This window comes from Pan troglodytes, chromosome 23 (genome assembly GCF_028858775.2).
Source record: "Pan troglodytes isolate AG18354 chromosome 23, NHGRI_mPanTro3-v2.0_pri, whole genome shotgun sequence".
Taxonomy (NCBI): Eukaryota; Metazoa; Chordata; class Mammalia; order Primates; family Hominidae; genus Pan; species Pan troglodytes.
Genome location: NC_086016.1, coordinates 25,649,783 through 25,660,231, shown reverse-complemented (window position 1 = coordinate 25,660,231; position 10,449 = coordinate 25,649,783).

Here is a 10,449-nt window from a genome sequence, read left to right as displayed (position 1 = left end):
AAAACCCGTCTCTACTAAAAATACAAAAATTAGCTGGGCACGGTGGCGGGTGCCTGTAATCCCAGCTACACGGGAGGCTGAGGCAGGAGAATCGCTTGAACCCGGGAGGCGGAGGTTGCAGTGAGCCAAGATTGTGCCACTACCCTTCAGCCTGGGTGACAGGGCAAGTCTCCGTCTCGGGGAAAACAACAACAACAACAAAAACAAAAAATAGCCGGGAGCGGTGGCTCACGCCTGTAATCCCAGCACTTTGGGAGGCCGAGACGGGCAGATCATGAGGTCAGGAGATCGAAACCATCCTGGCTAACATGATGAAACCCTGTCTCTATTAAAAATACAAAAAATTAGCTGTGCGTGGTGGCTACAGGCAGCCGTGCTCCTGTAGTCCCAGCTACTTGGGAGGCTGAGGCAGGAGAATGGTGTGAACCCGGGAGGCAGAGCCTGCAGTGAGCCGAGGTGGCGCCACTGCACTCCAGCCTGGGCAAAAGAGCTAGACTCTGTCTCAAAAAATATATATATAAAAAAAATTTCTAAGTGATGAATGCTTAGGGTATTGCTGCTTATTTATTATTGTACTGTGGTGTCAACATTTCTAAGTGTCCATAGGACTTCTTTGGGCCTGAATATATTATCAGTTTTTATAAAAGCATTTGTGTAATCTCAAAATGTGTTTTTATTCTACCAGTTCTATTTGTTAACTCAATTTTTTCATTATTTTATTCAAATCCATATTTTCTCTGACTTTCATTTACTTTAGAGTTCTTAATCCGGGGGTCCATGGCCTGCCTAGGAGTCTTTAGCATGTAGGGGTTTAGGAGTTGCAGACCCCTAGGGATCGAACAAAGCTGGGTATGTGCTTGAAGGAATTTTGCTGGGACAAGGAGCTGTAGTATTTACTATATTTTTAAATGCCTCTGTGACACCAAAGCAGTTCAGAACACTCATTTACCTGATCTAATCATAGTTTGATGTTTGTGTGTTATATCTTTATGTATTCCTGTTTCACTTTTAATTTCTGTATGTGTATTGTCGCTATGTTGTGCAGTTTTTCTCAAGTCATTTTTGAGAAATAGGCAGGGTATGAATTATCAATAAATAAGTATCATGTTTGGGGCATATATATTTAATAGTGATATATTGAAAAACTTGTCCAGGCACAGTGGCTCATGCCTGTAATCCTAGCACTTTGGGAGGCCAAGGTGGGCGGATCACTTGAGGTCAGGAGTTTGAAACGAGCTTGGCCATAATGGTGAAACCCCATCTCTACTAAAAATACAAAAAATTAGCTGGGCATGGTGGTGTGCGCCTGTAATCCCAGCTACTTGGGAGGCTGGGGCAGAAGAATCACTTGAACCTGGGAGGCGGAGGTTGCAGTGAGCAGAGATTGTGCCACTGCACTCCAGCCTGGGTGACAGAGCAAGACTCCATCTAAAAAAAAAACAACAACAACAACAAAAAAAAACAAGAAAAACTATGCTAAGTACCCTCTTTGCCTCTTTTAATATTTCTAGCTTAAACTTGTCTTTTCCAAATATTATAACTGAAGCCCCCTGCTTTTCTTGAATTTGCATGGTAGAGTTTAGCTCAGCATTTTATTTTTTAAATTTGTGTATATATTTTTCTATACATCTACATAAACAACAAATTGTTAGAGTTTGTTTTCTGGTTCTTTCTGTAATTTATTTTTGTACAAGAAGTTCTATCATTAATACTATTGAGCAAGGCATCATTTATTTTCATTTTAATATTTTAATATATATTAACTAATTTAAACTCAAAAAGCCATGCTCACCCCTCACTCCCATCTCTAGGAGTTATTAACCATATGTGGAGTGTCATTTCTGGATAGACTAGAGGTCTGCCATTGGGCCCACCTGTCTCTCTTCTTGTCACATTTGGGTTCAGTGCCAGGATCTGCCCTGAGCCCATTCCTCAAGTTACAGCCTCTGACTTCAGGGTCCTCAGCTATAACATGGGGGAATGATGACACTCACAGCCTTGGGGGCCTCAGTGGTATAAGGAATGCAAACATGCTTAGCAAACTATCAGGTGCAGTTGATTATTACACTATTAGTGTTTTGAAGTATTTCTTTCTTTCTTTTTTTTTTTTTTGAGATGAAGTCTCGCTCTGTAGCCCAGGCTGGAGTGCAGTGGTGCGATCTCGGCTCACTGCAACCAGGATCAAGCGATTCTCCTGCCTCAGCCTCCAAAGTAGCTGAGATTACAGGCACGCGCCATTGCACCTGGCTAATTTTTTTTTTTTTTTTTTTTTTTTTTTTGGGACGGAGTCTCACTCTGTTGCCAGGCTAGAGTGCAGTGGCGTGATCTCGGCTCACTGCAACCTCCACCTCCCAGGTTCAAGCGATTCTCTTGCCTCGGCCTCCCAAGTAGCTGGGATAACAGCTGGGATAACAGGCATGCGCCACCATGCCCTGCTAATTTTGTATTTTTAGTAGAGGCATGGTTTCCCCATGTTCGCCAGGCCGGTCTCAATCTCCTGACCTCAGGTGATCCACCAGCCTCAGCCTCCCAAAGTGCTGGGATTACAGACATGAGCCACTGTGCCCGGGCCTCCTATGAGTCTTTAATGCCAAGGATGCTTCCTCAGGATAAAGGCTCATGTCCATTTCAGTGTCGACTGTCAGGGACTCAGCTGCAGACTCTTTTGACTCATCTGCTTTTTATTTGTTTTTAATTTTTTTGCAAGCCTTTATGCTGCTTTCCTGTCTTTCTCCTCTTCCTGAGTTCTCTTCCCCATACCTACAGCGTGGCCTCCGCACATACCAAGCTTGCAAGCTTGCTGTTTGCTGCAAAAAAACCTGGACTGACAATCTCTCTTCTGTCATCTGGGCAGCCAGACTGAGTGTCCCCTTCTACCTGGGTGCCTGTGTGCATGTCCTCTAACCCCTAACCCTTTGCAGCTTCTGTTTTGTTTTTTTTTTTCTTTTTTTCTTTTGTTTTTTTGGAGACAGAGTTTTGCTCTTGTTGCCCAGGCTGGAGTACAATGGCAAGATCTTGGCTCACCACAACCTCTGCCTCCCGGGTTCAAGCGATTCTCTTGCCTCAGCCTCCCGAGTAGCTGGGGTTATAGGCATGCGCCATCATGCCCGGCTTATTTTGTATTTTTATTAGAGACGGGATTTCTCCGTGTTGGTCAGGCTGGTCTCAAACTCCCTACCTCAGGTGATCCGCCCGCCTCGGCCTCCCAAAGTGCTGGGATTACAGGCGTGAGCCACCATGCCCGGCCAGCTTCTGTTTCTTTATTTATAAACAGTACTGTCATGAAGATGCAATGAGATGAATTTTAGCTCAGAGCCTGCCACCTGGTGACTTACCCATGTTAGGTATTGTGGTTACAGCCCTGCTGTCAAACCACTTCTCCAACTCTCTTTCTAGCCTCAATTCATTTGTCAAAGCGTTTGGCCCCAGGATTTTGCTGCGTATTCAGAAGTACGACCTCACATCTGCAGAATGCCACTGGCTTTCACACGAGGCCTCCCAGAAAGGGATGCCAGGCCTCAGACACTAGCTGGTGGCTCTCAGGACTTGCCACTCCATTTTCGCATTTTTCAGGACCACATGGCATACAGTTGGTCTCACAGTCTTTCCTGTCTTCCCAGTGGTCAGCTGCAGCCCAGTTCTAGGGCTTCTGTGGGGGAAGACAGGAGAGGGCTGGGTGTCAGGACACTAAAATGTGTCAGACGAAGCTTTGCTTGCAAGGAGCTTACCACTTGGGTGGTGGAGAAGGCCCAGAAGGCACTACTACAGTGCTCCCAAATCAGGAAAAGATCACTAAATGCCCGTACTACTCAGGATCACATGGGAGCCCAGAGTTGGACACCTGGATCAACTGGGAGCCTACCTGACATTGATGATGTTTGGCTAGAATACTGATGAATGAATGGGAGGTAGCAAGACCGACACTGAGGGAAGGGCATCCCAGGCACAGGGAAGAGCATTTAGGAAGGCTTGAAACAGTCGGATCCATTCTGGGAACTCCAAGTAATTCCATTCTTAAGTTGAGCCAGGGCTAGAAATCGTCAAACCACAACACATTCCAGCCATTGGTCTCTTTTTCTCCTTCTGTTCCATCCCATATAGCTCAATACTATAGCTAGATTTATCTTCCTTCCTTCCTTTCTTTCTTTTTTAAGATGGGGTTTTGGCCGGGAGCAGTGGCTCACACCTGTAATCCCAGCACTTTAGGAGGCCGAGGGGGGTGGATCACCTGAGGTCAGGAGTTTGAGACCAGCCTGACCAACATTGAGAAACCCCATCTCTACTAAAAATACAAAATTAGCTGGGCATGGTGGCGCATGCCTGTAATCCCAGCTACTTGGGAGACTGAGGCAGGAGAATCGCTTGAACCTGGGAGGCAGAGGTTGCAGTGAGCCCGGACCATGCCATTGCACTCCAGCCTGGGCAACAAGAGCGAAACTCCGTCTCAAAAAAAATAAATAAATAAAAATAAAATAAAATAAATTTGGCTCTTCTGATTTTAAAATCGACTGGGGCTCCCTATGACCTAAAGGACCAAGATCAAACTCCCTCTCTTGACATTCAAAGCTCTTCACAGCCTTCCCCCAAACTCTTTCCACGTCTCCTCCCTACCTTTTGTTATAGTTATAGCCACTTGGATGACTTCCTGTTCTTCAAGCAGGCCAGTCACCCTTTTTGTCCAGACTTCTCCCTCTGCCTGCAATGTTCTTTTCCCCTTCTTCCTTGGGCAAATTCCCCCTATCTTCCAAGACCCAATGCAGAGGACAGGTTTACTAGAAGCCCCTTCAGGGTACTCCCAGTGCCTAGAATCCAGCCTGTCATTTTGGTTGAATAATTAATCAGATCAAGAACATCTTCCCTGAGTTCCCAACAGAGACGCCCCCCCACACGCCCTTGTGCTCCCTGCACTCCTCCTCCATGCTCTATGTTGGAACTTCTTGAAGTCAGGCTTCATTTCTTTTCTGTTTCCTTCCTTGCTTCCTTCCTTCCTTTCTTTCTTTCTTTTTTTTTTGAGACAGAGTCTCACTCTGTCACCCAGGCTGGAGTGCAGTGGCACAATCTCGGCTCACTGCAACCTCCGCCTCCCAGGTTCAAGCGATTCTCCTGCCTCAGCCTCCTGTGTAGCTACGACTACAGGCGCTCACCACCACACCCAGCAGTGGGAGGCTGCAGTGAGCTGTGATGGCACCACCGCACTCCAACCTGGGTAACAGAGCAAGACCCTGTCCCTAAAAGAAAAAAGAAATGTTTGAAACTTACATTTTATTAACAGCAAAGATAAGGAAGCTCAACTCAAGGAAGAATGAATAACCCCCACCAAGTGATTTGGGAGCAATGACAGATTTTGTTAACTAAAGCAAACTCCAGCAGTGAGGATGTGACACACCAAATCCCCAAAAGGGTCAAAGCTCTGGGTCACAGATAAAATCTTCCAGAGCAGTCATTCTCAGACTGTCATTCTTGGCCATCATAATTATTGCCCAGGAACTTGCCAGAAATGCAAACTTTCGGCTGGTCGTGGTGGCTGACACCTGTAATCCTAGCACTTTGCGACGCCGAGGCAGGCGGATCACCTGAGGTCGGGAGTTCGAGACCAGCCTGACCAACATGGAGAAACCCTATCTCTAATAAAAATACAAAAAAATTAGCTGGGCGTGGTGGCACACACCTGTAGTCCCAGCTACTCAGGAGGCTGAGGCAGAAGAATTGCTTGAACCCGGGAGGCGGAGGTTGCAGTGAGCTGAGATCACGCCACTGCACTCCAGCCTAGTGGCAATGAGACTTCATATCCAAAAAAAAAAAAAAAAAGCAAACTTCCAGGACCCACCGGCTTACCAAATAAGCTACTGAGCAGGGCCTAGCCTAGTGCCATTACTTTTAATGACAAAACCCACAATTACTTTTGCACCGATACAATAGTAACATCAAGGATCACCGGTCATAGATCAGCATGACAAATATTATTACAGGAATAATAGACTGAGCATGCTGACTCATGCCTGTAATCCCAGCACTTTGGGAGGCCAAGGTGGGTGGATCACCTGAGGTCAGGAGTTTGAGACCAGCCTGACCAACATTGTGAAACCCTGTCTCTACTAAAAATACAAAAAAATTAGCCAAGTGTGGTGGCGGGCCTCTGTAATACCAGCTACTTGGGAGGCTGAGGCAAGGGAATCACTTGAACCCGGGATGCGGAGGTTGCAGTGAGCCAAGGTTGCACCATTGCACTCCAGCCTGGGCAACAAGAGCGAAACTACATCTCAAGGGAAAAAAAAAAGACCCCCAAAAGGTCTAGCCAAGATCAAAATAACTGAAACCTTTTTGTGGACCAGAAATAAGCAAAACTGTTGATTGGGGTGGACACCCGGACCTGCATGGGGCCAAGGGAGGCCCTGGTGACTGGATGCTTCTCTATTGTGAGGCAGCTGGCGGTAAAAGCCCTGGTGTGGACAACCTCCTTGGAGATGAACAGACCCTGCAACCCAGCAGCTCCAACCCTAGGACACACCTGGAGAAATCTCACACGAGCCACTACTGCAGTGTACTGCTGGTGAACACATGCTAATTTATTTATTTAGAGACAGGGTCTCACTCTGTCACCCAGGCTGGAGTGCAGTGGTGTGATCTCAGCTTACCGCAGCCTCAATCTGGGCTCAAGATCTTTGTGCCTCAACCTCTTAAGTAGCTGGGACCACAGGTGTGCACCAGCACTCCTGGCTAGTTTTTGTATTTTTTTGTAGAGATGGGATCTTGCTATGCTGCCCAGGCTACAGATAAGAATTTATATCAGGTGGAACTGAGAAACACATTATGTGCCCCTCATTCCTCCTGTTTAAAATTCCCATCTTGCCTTTTCCCTTTTCATATGTTAGGTTTTGAGCTCCTTGGCCTTAATTTTTTTTTTTTTGGCAGCTTATGGAAAACTGATATTGAGCTTGAGAATGTTGTGAGAGAAAAGCAATTTCAGGGAGACAAGAAAGAGAGCCAAGGCGCAGTGGCTCTTGCCTGTAATCCCAGCACTTTGGGAGGCTGAGGCGTGTGGATCACCTGAGGTCAGGAGTTCGAGACCAGCCTGTCAACATGGTGAAACCCCGTCTCTACTAAAAATGCAAAAATTATCTGGGCGTGGTGGCACACGCCTGTAATCCCAGCTACTCAGGAGGCTGTGGCAGGAGAATCGCTTGAATCTGGGAATCCAGGAGGTGGAGGTTGTGGTGAGCTGAGATCGTCCCATTGCACTCTAGACTGGGCAACAAGAGTGAAACTCCGTCTCCAAAAAAAAGAAAGAAAGAAAGAAAGAAAGAGGATGTGTCTCTTTTCAGCAGCTGCAAAGTGATAGACACCATTTCATGTCATAAAATTGATTCAAAGAATCTTGCCTGAATAAGGTGTGTAATTGATATACTCATGAAATTTGTTCTGTTTTCTGTTGCTAAAAGTGATACTTGGGAACAAGATACTAAAACATGCAGAAAATGGATGAATCTCAAAAACATGCTGCGTGGAAGAAGCCAGATCTAAAAGAGCACCCTGTATAATTCTATTGATATGAAATTCTGGAAACATCAAATCTAATCCATAGTGACACAGAGAAGATCAGTGGTTGCCTGGGTCAGGGCTGGAAGGTGGATTGACTGGGAGGGGTCAGAGGGAACTCCCTGGAGTAATGAGAAAGTTCTTTTTTTTTTTTGAGACAGGATCTCACTTTATCACCCAGGCTGGAGTGCAGTGGCTCGATCTCGGCTCACTGCAACCTCTGCCTCCCAGGTTCAAGCAATTCTCCTGCCTCAGCCTCTGAGTAGCTGGGATTGCAGGCATGCACCACGACACCCAACTGATTTTTATATTTTTAGTAGAGACAGGGTTTCACCATGTAGTCCAGGCTGGTCTTGAGCTCCTGACCTCAGGTGATCAGCCTGCCTTGGCCTCCCAAAGTGCTGGGATTACAGGTATGAGCCACCACACTGGCCTAGGGAAAGTTCTTTTTTGTTGATTTGTTTTTGTTTTTATTTTGAGACAGGGTCTCATTGTGTTGCTCAGGCGGAGTGCAGTGGCGCTGCCTCAATTCACAACAGCCTTCCTGATCTGGGCCTAGGTGATCCTTCCACCTCAACCTCCCAAGTAGCTGGGACCACAGGCCTTTGCCAACACGCTTGGCTAAATGTTTAAATATTCTTTGTAGAGATGATATAGCACTATATTGCCCAGGCTGGTCTGGAACTCCTGGGGTCAAACAATGCTTCCACCTTGGCTTCTCAAAATGTTGGGAATACAAGTGTGAGCCATCGCACCTGGCTTTAATTTTTTTTTTTTTTTTTTTTTTTTTTTGTGACAGCATCTTGCTCTGTCACCCAGGCTGAAGTGCAGTATTGTGGTCATAGCTCACTGCTGCCTCCAACTCCTGGCTCAAGTGATCCTCCTGCCTCAGCCTCCTGAGAAGCTGGGACCACAGGTGCATGCCACCATGCCTGGCTAATTTTTAAAAAAAATTGTAGCCAGGTAGCTCCTACGTTGCCCAGGCTGTCCTGAAAGTCCTGGCCTCAAGCAATCCTCCCGATTCAGCCTCCCAAAGTTGGGATTACAGGCATGAGCCACTGCACCCAGCAGAAAGTTCTATATCTTGATAGTGGCAGTGGGTATTCAGATATAGCCATTTGCTAAGCCTCATCAAACTGTACAGTTAAAGTGAGACCCTGTCTCAAAAAAAACCTATACACTTAAAATAAGTGCATTGTATTGTATGTAAACTATACTTCAATAACATTTATTTTAAGTAATAAAACAACTGTCCCTGGCAGTATTTGTACAAAGGGAAGGGGTCTTTGAAGACACTCAGAATTCAGACATTATTTTTAGGCCTTGCAAAAAAAAAAACCCAAAACCAAAAACCTTTAACCTCAAAAACCGCACAAAAGGTAGCTGAGGTGGGAGATCAGAAATGCCTGTTATTCTAATTGGATGTTGTGTTTGATAATTTTTGTCATGATATTGCTATTAGAATATTAAAGTAACAATTAAAATATCAAATGACATCTCTGTACACATAAAGATATAAACACTTGTATTTATTTACATATGGGCTGAGCACGGTGGCTCACACCTGTCATCCTAGCACTTTGAGAGGCAGAGACGGGAGGATCGCTTGAGGCCAGGAGTTCCAGACAAGCCTGGTCAATGTAGCAACACCCCATTTCTATTAAAAAAATCTGGCTGGGCACAGTGGCTCACACCTGTAATCCCAGAACTTTGGGAGGCCGAGGAGGGCGGATCATGAGGTCTGGAGATCGAGAACACCCAGCCTAACACAGTGAAAACCTGTCTCCACCAAAAATACAAAAAATTAGCCAGGCGTGATGGCGGGCGCCTGTAGTCCCAGCTACTCAGGAGTCTGAGGCAGGAGAATCGCTTCAACCCAGGAGGCAGAGGTTGCAGTGAGCCGAGATGGCACCATTGCACTTCAGCCTTGGTGACAGAGCGAGTCTCCATCTCAAAAATAAAATAAAATAAAATAAAGTAAAAAAAAATAAAAACTATACATTTCATTCATATATACCCAGAGTATGAAAATTGGCAGTTCTCTTTTCTCGCAATATATGAGTATATAATAAAACCCATGACTCCGTCAATTCCTTCTTCAAACATAAATTTGAAAGTCTTTGAGGCCGGGCATGGTGGCTCATGCCTATAATCTCAACACTTTGGGAGGGTGAGCTGGGAGGATTGCTTGAGGCCAGCAGTTCAAGGCCAGCCTAGGCAAAATAGTGAGAGCCTGACTACAAAATGCTTTCTTTCTTTCTTTTTCTTTTTTCTTTCTTTTTTTTTTTTTTTTTTTTTTGAGACGAAGTTTCGCTCTTGTTGCACAGGCTGGACTGCAATGGTGTGATCTCAGCTCACCACAACCTCCACCTCTGGGGTTCAAGCGATTCTCCTGCCTCAGCCACCCAAGTAGCTGGAATTACAGGCACCCGCCACCACGCCCAGCTAATTTTTGTATTTTTAGTAGAGACAGGGTTTCACCATGTTGATCAGCCTGGTCTTGAACTCCTGACCTCAGGCGATCCATTTGCCTCAGCCTCCCAAAGTGCTGAAATTACAGGCACGAGCCACTGCGCCCAGCTTTTTCAAAATTTTCTGAGACAGAGTCTGGCTCTGTGGCCCAGGCTGGAGTGCAGTGGTGCAATCTCAGCTCACTGCAACCTCCACCTCCCGGGTTCAAGCAATTCTGCCTCAGTCTCCCAAGTAGCTGGGATTACAGGCACCTGCCACCATGCCTGGCTGATTTTTGTATTTTTAGTAGAGATGGAGTTTTGCCATGTTGGCCAGGCTGATCTCGAACTCCTGACCTCAAGTGATCCCCCGGCCTCGGCCTCCCAAAGTGCTGGGATTACAGATGTGAGCCACCACACTTGGCCAATTGTCACTCTTAGTTACTGTAAGAACTGGTTGTTG